This window comes from Mandrillus leucophaeus, unplaced genomic scaffold (genome assembly GCF_000951045.1).
Source record: "Mandrillus leucophaeus isolate KB7577 unplaced genomic scaffold, Mleu.le_1.0 Scaffold70, whole genome shotgun sequence".
NCBI lineage: Eukaryota > Metazoa > Chordata > Mammalia > Primates > Cercopithecidae > Mandrillus > Mandrillus leucophaeus.
In genome coordinates this window covers 767,266-781,055 of record NW_012107586.1, presented here as the reverse complement: position 1 = coordinate 781,055, position 13,790 = coordinate 767,266, and the positions used below count along the sequence as shown (strand labels likewise).

Here is a 13,790-nt window from a genome sequence, read left to right as displayed (position 1 = left end):
AAAATCTCTCAGCATTTGCTTGTCTGTAAAGGATTTTATTTCTCCTTCACTTATGAAGCTTATTTTGGCTGGATATGAAATTCTGGGTTGAAAATTCTTTTCTTTCAGAATGTTGAATATTGGTCCCCACTCTCTTTTGGTTTGTAGAGTTTTTGCTGAGAGATCTGCTGTTAGTCTGATGGGCTTCCTGACAACTGACATTTATGGAGCACTCCCTGTACTCCAGATGCTGCTCTAAATATGTTACATATACCACACCAACTACCATTGTCCTCAAGGTATGATAACTTGGTGCTTTCCTCTCTAGTATAAAGTTATTCATGTCATTTGGCTGGAACCTCCTGTCCTTTGATGGTGGTAGATGGTGAATTCTGAATGTCATCCCTAGATGAGTAGTAGCCTTAAGAATTGGGTACATGCAGAAATTTGGGAAGGAAGATAGCAGAATGTGGAATCAAGGCGAATCTAGAATAATGTAATATTGTGTGAATATGGGGCTAAGAGCAAGGGATGTATTTCAAATAAAGGCTCCAGTTGAAGAGGCTGGGCAGATACCCAGACAGAGCCAACAGATTTGGAATAGAAGGCAAGATGCGTGGGATAGAATGGAAGGTAGAGTTTCAAGAAATTGTAGTCCGAGTGAAACACACAGATTGTTGCAAGTAGAACTTAATGCACTGCCAAGGCTCAGTGAGGAAATGCCATCCTACTGTCCCTTTTTTTTTTTTTTGAGACGGAGTCCTGCTCTATCACTTGGGCTAGAGGGCAGTGGTGCGATTGGCTCACTGCAACCCCTGCCACCTGGGTTCAAGTGACTCTTCTGGCTCAGCCCGGCTCCCCTGCACCACGCCCCCCATGAGTAGCTGGGATTACAGGTGCACACCACCACGCCCTGCTAGTCTTTGTATTTTTAGTAGAGACAGTGTTTCCCCATGTTGGTTAGGCTGGTCTTGAACTCCTGACCTCAGGCGATCTGCCCACCTCAACCTCCCAAAATGCTGGGATTACAGGTGTGAGCCACCATGCCTGGCCCCATGAGACTTCTTGACTGTCTTCCCATCAAATAATGGTATCATCTCTGTTGCCCATTGATAGTTACACTTTCCCAACTGAAGGCTCATTCATTTTCTTGATTCATTATTTAATATATAAAGCTGACTGAAGGTACAGAAACCTATGAGGATATTAAGCTTTGGGGAATCTCTGCCCGAATGGATATTGGCAGTGTCTAGTAAAGATTGACATTTTTCTCTTGGCTGAGCCCATGGGAAGTGGCTGCCCCCAAATGGTATTCCTTGTGATCAAAACAGCTCCTTGGCTTCTGTGTCAGTCATTTAGGTTGCACTGACTAGCTCTTTTAAAGGTAGAATAGCCTACATATTGCATCTAAATTAAATCAGCTCATCCAGCAGCTTTGCTGTCAATCTAGCCCATGGTCAGTGGGCACCATTCTCACACTGCTAAACAAAGTTATATGTTTCCTGGAGTATGGTTATGAAAGGCAAAATTATAGAAATAAAACTACCTAATGAAAGTACTGGTTAAGTATATCTTAAGTAGCTTCACTAATGAATGCTATATACCTTGAAAAATAATGAGATAGGATTTATAGATAGTGAATTGGAAAGATGGTTATGATTTATTGCTAAGTGGGTATGTATAATGTTATCCCATTTGTGTAAAAGCATATATATGCTAATGTACAGTGATAAGATTTGTGGACAGTTACCTGTATTAGAAGTAGGTGGAGGGAAGGAGGCTTTTACTTTCCTTTAACTTTATAGTTTTCTGTACAGTTTGAATACAATTCAGAGGTATTATTTCATATATATATAATTCATATAAAATAAAATTCTCTCCCTATTATTTCCTAACACATTTTGTGTTGGCTGTTTCCCTGGGTTTTTCTAAACTGTTTTGCTTTGATTTACTGTGGGTGTGCTGGAGAAAGTGGGAGGTGGAGAGAGAGAGTGTGTGTGTGTCTGTGTGTGTGTGTGTTTAGGAATTGTGTCTGTGTGTTTAGGAACTGGAGCAGGCTCTGAGGAATTGCACCAGAGTAGATAAAGCAAAAAGGCGATGAAGCCATTGGTTAGCATTTATCTTTCCAAGGGTCTAAGATTCTTCCTTTACATCAAACCCTTTCTTTGCAGCTGTCTTCCCCTCCACCTGCCTGTGAAGTCACATGCTAATTAATAGATCTTTGTGTGCTGCCTTTTTCACCACTGTGCCCTCAACACCACTCCTAGCCCTGCCTCTTCCCCTTGGTTGTTCTTGCTCCTCTTACAGTTAATGAAAATGGCTCTTAATTGCATGGATCCCAGGAGAGCCCCAGATACAGATGCAATGGAACCTCCTGATGTGTGTGGGCTCAGGTGAGGCATTGAGGAAGGTTCTGAGGAGCCCTTCATAAGAACACTGGGCTTGCTCTCTGGCTTTAATTGAATATCTGGGGAAATGGGAGCACCTGCCCAATTCTGATGGGGGCTGAGACCTGCTGCTTCTCAGACTTAAATCTGCAGAGTTCTGGAAAGAGACTGGATTTTTCTTGACATGAAATAGTCCTTTCCTTTGGGTGCCAGGTCCCCAGATACCTGTTGTTACATAATCCTTACACATGGTCATGCTATTTACAGCCCAGGAGTGAGCTGTGTCATTTTATGGTTTTGCAATCTAGGAGGCAGGCCACACAGCAAATGGATACAAGCTGGGCACACCCTCTTGAAATAATTGCCATGTTGAATTACAATTTAGGTGAGGTAAAGTCACACCCAAGCTCTTTTACCAATATGCTGTTGTCTTTGTTGTTAATATAGCACTTAACGTGGGGTGATTTTCAATGGACCCAAGTCCAAATTAACCTAGTTTCTTCTTCCATAAAAAACATGTTTTGCAGCAGGAGGCCACAAGCATGCAGGAAGCGTGTTGGAGTCACAGATTGCCAGACCTGGCTGTGAAGTTGCATTTTTCAACTAAGAAGTAGAAGGTCCAGGTGCCCTTGATGATTAACCAGGCCCAGGTATTGGGCTGTCCTCAGAGAGGGCTGTGATGGGATTAAGCCTGTTGCAGCACAACCAAAATATTTTTTGTTCCAGTGTACAACCGAATGTACTTTAATCTGTTCTAGTTTCTTTTCTTTTCTTTTTTGCCAGCGTTGATGTGTACCAGAAAGTTTGGAAAACAGGTCCAAGTGGTAGAGATAAAAATCTACTGCAGTTGAATTCGTTGATAAGCCCAGGACATGCCTCAGGGACGTGGCATTTATCCATTTGCTCCAATCTCTTTCCCAGCAATCACTTAACATTTGGGGGAGTTGGAGGATAGCTGGGAGTAGGCATGCAACAGCTTGTAAGGAGGGAGAGGCCTGTGGACTGTGGACTGGACAGGGTGTCCACTCTTTAAATCCAGCCTTGGCAGTCTGCAAAAATAAATTCAAAAATGTTCTTTGTTGTCTTACGCTGAATGTGGTGTTACCTGTTTAATGTTGATGAGGTTTCAGCATTTCTTTCAACAGGGCATGACTACAGTATATGCTCTTGAGCCATTATCCCTTTGCTTCTCCAGGCAGAAGTTTGGAGGGAACGGGCTTTGGAGTAGGACTGAGCTACCCAAAGATGTATTTGTAACCAACAAGGTGGGCTGCCTTTGCCTGCAAGGTCATTCCTCCTATTGTCCTGGGCTCTCCTCTTAACTCCCGGAGGGCCCCTTCTCCAGGGTCATCCAGCCTCCAGGGTTCTTGCTCTGTCATCCTCTGCCTATGCCCCTTTGGTTGCTCCTTACCAAGTTTAGCTCACCCCAAAAGGACCCCAACACTCATATTTTTTTTCTCCCTTCTTTTCACCCTATTACATGTCCATTCACTCTACCTAGGCTTAGCTTAGCTGGGAATTGTTAAGAAGCAGGTATTAGGAGACAACCAGAGGAATTCAGTGAGGGGTGTGAATGGCCAATGAATTTAACCTGCTCTGCAATTTTGGAAGAGAAACTTGTAAAGCGAAATTCATCGTAACTGGTGAAATTGAGGGAGAGGAGAGGTTTTCTGAACAGAGAGGCCAGTTCAATGCTTTCTTGCCAGACTTCCAGATAACCCATGGATAATGCTGCTGAAGTTTTTGGTTTTTCCCAAGTTGGAGTTGGAGCAGCCTTATCATCTGAGAAACACTGCCAGAAGCTTGATTTCCAGGATTCCTAGGAAGGAGACAGGGTCCTGAAGGTAGAGGACATGGCACTGGATCATCCAGGGCTTCTTGTCCAAAACGATCTTGTGGAGCCCAAGGGCTGAATGGTCTAGAGGGGGTGATCCCTGGCATGAGCTAGCAATCAGCCCCTGGTACATCTTTGAGTTGCACTGTTGGGCAACTAACTGTGGGTGCCAGGAATGTTTTTCCCATCTGACGGGTTAGGTAAGGCAGCACGTTTGAGAAATGACCTCCCTTCTCGCTGGCAGATCCTTGGCTGACGTTGAAACACAGACTGTCCTTCATATACTCACTCTACCTGTTCATCTGCCCTAGTTTCAAAAGGTGTTTTCTTGTTCTTTTGTCTCTGCTGTTTTGGACTCTTTGCCCAGCTACAGTAAGTTGAGAGCAGGGCCGTGTAACACAGGCAGGAAAGGAAGTAGGCAAGACCTCTGCTCCTTTGATCCATCTTTTTCTTCATTCAGCTTGCCCAGGATATTCTACCTCATTCTGTCTGTGCCTGTCTTTATGCGAACTTCTCATCTGACACAGGGCAAGATCCAGTCATCTGGAGGAACTGGCTCCGGACGATATATATCTAGGTTTTTGATTGCTAGGTGTCCAAAAACATAAAATTTCATTGACTCCTTAATATTTTAATCCATGACATGATATTTACTGCTTACCTGTTTTGAAGTGATGTTTGCGGAATAAAAAGCACCTTAGGGTATATAGATACTAGAGAGAGGGCATATGCTGACAGGTGTCAGAATGATGATTTTCTATTGAACTCCTGCCTCCAAGCATGGATAACAGTTGTAGTTGTCACTATTTTATTTTAAGTTCTGGGATGCATGTTCAGAACGTGCAGGTTTGTTACATAGGTATACATGTACCATGGTGGTTTGCTGCACCCATCAACCCATCATCTAGGTTTTAAGCCCTGCATGCACTAGATGTTTGTCCTAATGCTCTACCTCTCTTTGCCCCCATCCCCTGACAGGCCCCGGTGTGTGATGTTCCCCTCCCTGTGTCCATGTGTTCTCATTGTTCAGCTGCCACTTATGAGTGAGAACGTGCAGTGTTTGATTTTCTGTTCCTGTATTAGTTTGCTGAGAATTATGGTTTCCAGCTTCATCCATGTCCCTGCAAAGGACATGGATGAACTCATTCTTTTTTATGGCTGCATAGTATTCCATGGTATATATGTGCCACATTTTCTTTATCCAGTCTATCATTGATGGGCATTTGTGTTGGTTCCAAGTCTTTGCTATTGTGAATGTCACTATTGTTTTTTTAACCCACTGTAGCAGCTGAAGCTGTGATTATCTTGTCCTAATAATTAACATTTGTGCAGCACTTTTCTTTGCCGCGTGCTTTCTCGTGTAATATTTGAGCTTCACAAGCCTATGGCATTGGCAGGCAAGTGTCTTTCACTCTACAGTTGGTAAAACTGAGGTCACAGAGACTGAATGACTTGCTAGTCAGGGGTAAAGCTCAGACTCAGACCCAGAACCCATGCGTTTCCATACTGCCCTTGTGCATGTATGGCTGTGCAGATGAGTAAGAGACCCTTGTTAAAGAGGCTTGGGTCACAGTCCTTTGATGCAGAAGCCTCAAAGTAGAAAAACTCATATTTCATGACTGGCTCTGTTTATTTGATTCATCTTGTGAATTCAAAATGGAAAATCCATGCATTTAGTGGCTGTGTTGTTTGCTGGGGTTGCCATTCCAAAGTACCATTAACTGGGTGGCTTAAACAACAGAAACTTGTTCTCTGACAGTTCTGGGGGCTAGAAGTCTGAGATGAAGGGTTGGTTCCTGCTGAGGGCAGGATGTTCTCCAGGTCCCCCTCCTTGGCTTGGAGGTGGCTGTCTTCTCCCTGTGTCTTCATGTTGTCTTACTGTGCACGTGTCTCTGTCTAAATTTCCCCTTCTTACTGGGAAACCAGTTGTACTGGATTAGGGCCCACCAGAATAACCTCATTTTAACTCGATTACTTCTGTAAAGAGATTGTGTCTAAATAAGGTCATCTTCTGGGATACTGGGGCTTAGCACTTCAACATACCAATTTTGAGGGGACTCGATTTAACCCGTAATGATAGGCATGCAGTTGATAAAATAAAAAATGTAGGCCGTGGTGAGAATTTTTAACTCTGTCCTAAGAGTTAAATACTTTCTAGTGAATACTAGAAAATACTAGAAAATTCTAGAAGTGAATACTTCTAGAAAGTGAATACTTTCTAACCAAATGAGTAGAAAACACTTCTTTGTCCCTTTGCAAGGTTTTTTCTTTCCCTCTGAACCCTCTAACTCCTAGCCTGAGAAGCTTACATTGGGAGTCCTAAGTAGGCCTAGCTTTAACTGCACCCCCACCCCTCCATGACTCCCACACTGGGAGACAGTTCTCCCTGGGTCTGCTGGTCTCTGCACATCTTGTGAGCAGAGGCATCGTCTGCCCTTTGTTCTGGACTACCTTTTCAAGGATGCTTATATAATGCATGGCCTTGGGAGGCGGACATAGTGTCTCCCTCTGGCACAAAGAGCAGGCAGGATTATTGCCCATTATAAAAGATTCAGGTTCTCTAAGTTCAGGGTTTCTCCTCTGTAATGCAACCTACTGTATATGCATCATTTGTTTTTCTTTGCCTTACAATATGGATACTGGGACTCGGAGGTATGGCATAAAAAATGCTGATCCAGGAATCTCATTTCTTTTGCCAGCACCCATGAAATTGGCAGGAGAACTTGTTAGCTTGTAAAGCGGGTAAAATCTCAGATGCTTTACAATTCTTGAGACACTTAAAATAGCTTGTGTACTGGCATTGCGGCTCAGATCTTAATCGTGGGTCAATGCTTTGGCATAAGTCTGTGCTTTTTACGCTTTTTAACGTTATCTCTGGAACTCTTTTCCCTCAAATGAAATCCAACAGGAAACTAATACAATTAAGGCTTCTCTGGATCAATGACATAGGGGTCATTGACTAGAAGCCTAGATTTCTAGAAGCCTAGATTTCTAGAAGCCTAGATTTCTCCATCTTAGACAGCTCCAGAGACATCTTTGGAGAAGCTGCCCAATTTCAAAAACACTGTGTTGGGCTACTAAAGACCCCTTTAAAACTCAAATCTGATGTCTGGGAAGAATAACACATTAAATTCTTATCAGACAATGCCAGGTGCAGTGCCTCACACCTGTAACCCCAGCACTTTGGGAAGCTAAGGCAGGAGGATTGCTTGAACTCAGGAGTTTGAGACCAGTCTGGGCAACATAGCAAGACCTCATCTCTACTAAAAATAAAAACAAAATTAGCCAGGCCTGGTGGTGTGCGCCTGTAGTCCCAGCTAGTCTGGAGGCTGAGGCAGGAGGATTGCTTGAACTTTGGAGGTTGAGACTGCAGTAAGTCATGATTGCGCCACTGTACTCTAGCCTGGGTGACAGAGTGAGGCCCTGTCTCAAAGAAAAAGGTCTCATGAGACAGATTAATTATATTTAGCAAAAAATTAAGTTACCAGTTACTCATAGGTCAGCACAAACTCATTTTTCAAAGGATTGGACTCCAGGACTAGTAAATTTTGATTGTAGGCTACAGAGGGGAAGTTTGTGAGAGGGAACACTGCATCGGCGGGCCCTGGGCATACAGCAGGGCTCAGAGGTAGGGGAGGGGAGTGCTAGAACTGAGAGGTGCTAAGAGTATAGTAGATGGTAATGAAAGTCACTTTTGAACTACTTGGTTTCTGTGCTCATTAGGATCCCTTCAAGCTGTCCTGTGAGCTTTGGGTAGAGCCAGGCAGTGGGAGAGAGGCACCTTTCTTCCATGTGTGTTTTATGTTGGGGTTCTGATGTGAGGCATCATTTGAAAAAATTACTATCCTGCTGAAGCAAGATTAAAAGCTCATCTTTTTTACTGTCTTACCTGACGCTGTGGTAATGAGTGTTGAAAAGTAAAACAGATGCTTGTTCCCTAGAGCACAAGAGGAAGGTGGCTTAGCAGAAAGAGTTCCTGGGGTTTGGACCCAACTCTACTACTGTCTTCTGACTCTACTGTGAATTTGCTGTGTGACCTTTGGCTGGCCACTCAACCTCTCTGGGCTTGTTTTCTCATCTAACAGAAGGGATACCTCCTTCTGGAGACATGATTTCAAAAAGTCCCCATATTTAAAGGCTGATGTACTGTGAAAAGGTGATGTAGCTTTTAACCCCCCAAAAACATTAAATATTGGATTCCTATGTGTTTGCATCTTAAGCTGCTAGACCTCATTCATGCCCTTTGAGCAAGATGCATGCATTGGGCCTGAAGTGGAAGTTGTGGGCACTTTTGAGAGTAAAATGGGTGGATTTGATTCCTCCTGCTACATTTCCCTTCACACTTAGGACACACGATGACACGTGGGCCAAATCCAGTTTGCTGCCTATTTATAAATAAAGTTTTATTGGAACACAGTCATGCCCATGAGGTTACATACTGACTACGGCTGCTTTTGTGCTACCAATGATGTTTCACACAGAACCCCAACATAAAATACACATAAAAAGTTTGCTGGCCTCTACTTGAGGCCACTTGGTGCTCGGTAGAGTTGGCCCAAATGACTGTGTGGATTTAATTTTTCATGCAAAAAGGACACATGAGCAATCTCTTTGAGGAAGACTTCTTATACTCACTGATGTATGATACTTTGGAAGAAGAGATCCTCTTTAGAAATTGAGAGAATCTTCTAGCTTTTTCATTTATGGGTATAAAACATTTTTCATTTACCAGTGATTTCTTTCTTTTGAAAAATGGCTAAACAGTGCTCTATTATGTGAGATTAGTCTAAGTGAAAAAGTACACTATAATTTTCAAATATATTAAAATGCACCCTCTCTTGGACTAGTGCCACTCTGCTATTTTCCTTTCATAATCTGGGGTTTTAAATCCACAGAAAATGTTTTAATGGCTTTGTTTGAAGCCTATCATGTTGACAAGGAGGCAGGCAGATGACTGACAAGGTAAATGTCTCAGAAACTGGGAATGGCTGCAAAATTCAGCATTCACAAGGCAGCTTCCTAACTTGCTTGGTGAGGAGTCATTCATATGTCTATAATAGCGAGGAAAGACTGGGGTAATTATAAACAAATGTGTTAACCAGTGAGTTTCCAGACAATCCCAGGACTGCTTCAGCTTAAGTGATTATTTTGCCCGAGGCTTTTGGCATCAGGGTTTGTAAGAGTAAACCCCAACACTTGAGTGGGGGAGGCAGAATCTGCAGGCTCAGTTAAAGATTATGGGGGAGTAAAAATGGACAGTGAATGGGATACTAGAATTGTAAGGGAAAATGTTTGCCAAGTGTGGTGGCTCATGCCTGTAATCCCAGCACTTTGGGAGGCCAAGGTGGGAGGATCATGAGGTCAGGAGTTCGAGACCAGACTGACAAACATGGCAAACCCTCATCTCTACTAAAAACACAAAAATTAGCCAGGCGTGGTGGCGTATGCCTGTAATCCCAGCTACTTGGGAGGCTGAGGCACGATAATTGCTTGAACCTGGGAGGCAGAGGTTGCAGTGAGCTGAGATCGCACCAGTGCACTCCAGCCAGGGTGACAGAGTGAGACTCTGTCTCAAAAAAATAAAAATATAAAAGGGAAAATGTTTTACAAGGCTCGAACTTAAGTAATAATTCTTAGTTGTTAAAGGAATCCTATTGCCATTGACAAGCACAACATACTGTCCCTTTTATTAAAGGATCAGTGTGACCGGATTTGTTTGTAGGGACACAGTGTGCTCTAGATGTGCTTGGGGTGATTAGGGAGGTGGTTTAATTTGTGGCTCTAAGTCTTAAAAAAAGAATATAGGTAATTTGAGAAGATCTGGGGTAGGTCATGAAAATATGGAAAAATTAGAAAGTAGAAATCAAACTATGGAAGTGGGGCGGGATGAGCAAAACCCATTGTCAAATCGGATCCACACAGATCATAAATTTTACCCATCATTAAGCTTTACTAATAATTTTAAAGAGGCAGGCAATTGAGAGGCTCAGATAAAGCAGAGAGAGGTCTGGGACATTGAGGATGTCTCCCTGGGACCCCCTTGCCCTCCCTAGACCTGTCCCTCTGACTCACAATACTAAATGGGTCTAGGTAAGGTGTACAATGCAAAGCTTTTAAGTTATAAAAGAACTCCATTTGATACCCCTCATTATTTTGTTGGCTACATGACATTTTCCAGGTAGCCATGCCTCAAAAATTTTGAGTATTGCAACTCTAAGAAATCCTTTGGCCAGAGACATCCTTCTAAGGGCATTCAGTAGGCAAGGTTTTTCCTCCTAGCAAGGAGACCATCCTAAACATAGCAAATAACTTTTAAAATAAATGTAAGTTTTCCATTTTTGAGCTAATTAGATGCTAGATTAGGTTTACAAAGGAAGCCTTAAAAATAATCATTCTTAGGGATTTTAAAGTTTCTGTTCTGATTATAAAAGAAGTATGTGAGCATTGTGGAAAATTTGAAAAGTACAGGAGGAAAAGGGTCACTCCTACGTAATCCTAGTCGAGATAAATACTATTGTACTATTTTATTGCATTTTTCTTCTGGTATTTTGAAAAGAGGTATCTGTCTATCTATCTATCTATCTATCTATCTATCTATCTATCTATCTATCTATCTATCTATCTAATCTATCTATCTACCTAGATTCTTAGAACTGGAATTCTTGGGTTAAAGATTTTGCCCATTTTTATATGCTTTGATACATCCTGCCAAATAGTTTTCACAGAAAGTGACAAAAATTTTATAACTCAATCATAATACAAAATAGCCCCTTTCACTAGACCCTCTCAAACACTGGCAACTTCATTTTATTTTATTAGATAATTTGGCTAGACAACAATAGCAAAACAGTGTTCATTGTTTGAGAATTTCTTTGATTATTATAGGGTGGATATTATATCTTAATTGATATTTTTGTGAATTATCTCACTGTCTTTTGCTCATTAGTGTGATTCTCTTTTCTTTCTCTCTCTCTCTCTCTCTCTTTCTTTTTTTGAGACAGAGTCTCACTCTGACATCCAGGCTAGTGTACAGTGGTGTGATCTTGGCTCAACTGCAACCTCGACTTCCTGGGTTCAAGCAATTCTGGGGCCTCAGCCTCCTGAGTAGCTGGGACTACAGGCACGCACCACCACGCCAGGCAAAGTTTTTGTATTTTTAGTAGAGGTGGGATTTCATCATGTTGACCAGGCTGGTCTTGAACTCCTGACCTCAAGTGATCCATCCGCCTCAGCCTCCCAAAGTGCTGGGATTACAGGTGTGAGCCACCATGCCTGGCCTGACTTTCTTTCTATATTAACCCCCTGCTATATTTATATCAAATACTTCTGATATTTTCTTGCCATTTTATTGTGATTTTTTTTCCGTAACTGTATAAAAGTTTCAAAATTTTACTAGTTAAGATGATCTTTTCTGTTGTCTTGGAAGTCTTTTAAAAGTAATGAGACGTGTGTCTAAGTGTAGCTGTCAGTTAAGTGAGATTATGGGTATGAAAACATTTTTGTAAAACGAAAGACTATTATTTCTTTCCCTTCACATATAGAAGTTTCAGATTTGTATTTAGTCAAATTTATTTATCTTTTTTCTTGTCTTAGGGGTCTTTTCAAAGCAATGACGTTAGTCTAGGTGTAGTTATCAGTTAATGAATTAGGGTTATGAAAGTATTTTTGTAAACTGAAAGACACGCTTCAACTATAGAACTAAAAGGGCAATGAATCTTCACCTCCACTATCACCTGGAGAGGGCCTGAAATCCTGAAGGATCCACACGAGAGTGTTTTCTGGTGGTATTAGGCTAAAGAGACATTCCTTTGCAAGTTTTGCCATATTTTAAAATTAAGCGATTGAGTATAATGTTGTGTAGATCAGCACTGCCCAATAAAAAGTCAATGTCAGCCATATAAGTCATTTTAAATTTTCTAGTAGCCACATTAAAAAAGTAAAAATAACATAGGTGAAATTAAATTTAATAGTCTAATTTAATCAGTTATATAACAAAATTATCATTTCAACATGTAATCAATATAAAAGTTCCATTTTTTGTTTGTTTTTTTTGAGATGGGGTCTCACTCTATCACCCAGGCTGGAGTACAGTGGCATGGTCACGATCTCGGCTCACTGCGATCTCCGCTCCCAGGGTCAAGCCATCCTCACACCTCAGCCTCCTGAGTAGTTGGGACTACAGTATTTTTGGTAGAGGCGGGGTTTTCACCATGTTGCCCAGGCTGGTCTTGAACTCTTGGGCTCAAGCAATCCATCTGCTTTGGCCTCCCAAATTGCTGGGATTACAGGCATGAGCCACCATGCTTGGCCCTTTCTTCTTTAGTCTTCAAAAATCTGATGCATATTTTACTCTTACAGCCCATCTCAGTTTGGACCAGCTACACTGAGGTGCTCAGTAGCCATGTGTGGCTATTGGCTGCTGTATTGGACAGCACAGGTCTGGATGTGGAGGCATAGCAAAATGTTTGAGATGTTTTCTCTACCCTGGATTCAGAGTTCAAATTAAATTTGGGTCACTACTTTGAAGAAGTGGCCTTTCCCAATGGTACATGCTTAAACTAATTGAACGAATTGGCTATTTCTGCCTTGTTAGAAATGTAAGTCTTCTTTTTCTATTCACGAGCAGGAATTTAGTCATGTTATCCTTTGTCTTTGCTGTAACTAATTATCTTTCCTCCTTGCAGAGCCCCAGAACTCGGAGGTGGTTCCAACTAGTTGATTAGGAATAACAATATCACAATGAAAATGGCAAGCCCCAGCCCTCCCACTGACAGCAATAGCAAAATCTCATCCTGAGTTTTGCTCTTTTAACCCTAAAGCTGTACATGAGGTGGGAGTCCCCAAATTAGACAAAACTAGCTCGAATCTTATGCTTAGTGGCCCCTTCCCATGGCTTTGCAGACACACTTGGGCAGCAGGAGCTGTGAGCTCTCCCTTGGCTTAATCTGGTTAAAACCAGGATAAAGAATTAGGTCAGGGGCCTCTGGCTGCAAAGCAGTCTGTTTCCAGAACTCAAGTAGAGCCGTGGAATAAAAATAAATAGAATTGGAAAAGCATTACTCAGCCTTCGCATTTGACCTGTTCTAGGTCAAAACTCTAGCTCGGATTCAGAGTAAAAACAGATAAGCATTGCAAAGAGTGGTGGGACTGCATTAGTGACCAGGCTATGCATGTACCTGTCTAAGGTGCTCTAAGCAGTAACTCCAAGGTGCAATTTGGGATTTGAGGCTCTGCATGGTATATAGAGATGAACTGCCCCCCCAAATTTCACTTTATTAATCTTTTAAGTATCAGAGCATCTGGGGTGGGGCCTTAGGGCCTGGTGATGGGAGCAGCAGGTAGTCCTAGGCCTGGGGGCATCGTGAACTTCGCTAAGACCCAGTTTTTCCTGGGATTCAGTGAAAGGGCAAATAGATAGCTCTGGGTCAAAAAGGAGGAGAGGCTGGGTGCGGTGGCTCATGCCTGTAATCCCAGCACTTTGGGAGGCTGAGGCAGACAGATCATTTGAGGTCAGGAGTTCAAGACCAGCCTGGCCAATATGGTGAAACCCCATCTCTACTAAAAATACAAAAATTAGCCAGGCATGGTGG

At 42.3% G+C, this 13,790-nt stretch overlaps 1 protein-coding gene and 1 long non-coding RNA gene across 2 annotated transcripts in view; both read left to right on the top strand.

The window, feature by feature from the left end:
- The window catches only part of MREG (melanoregulin), an 80,938-nt gene that overhangs the window by 49,518 nt on the left and 17,630 nt on the right, over positions 1-13,790 (top strand). The window lies entirely within an intron of this gene.
- LOC105528014 lies at positions 2,898-3,453 on the top strand. Its single transcript, XR_001004303.1, has 2 exons — positions 2,898-3,016; positions 3,150-3,453. It is a non-coding gene; the product is annotated as an uncharacterized LOC105528014 (long non-coding RNA).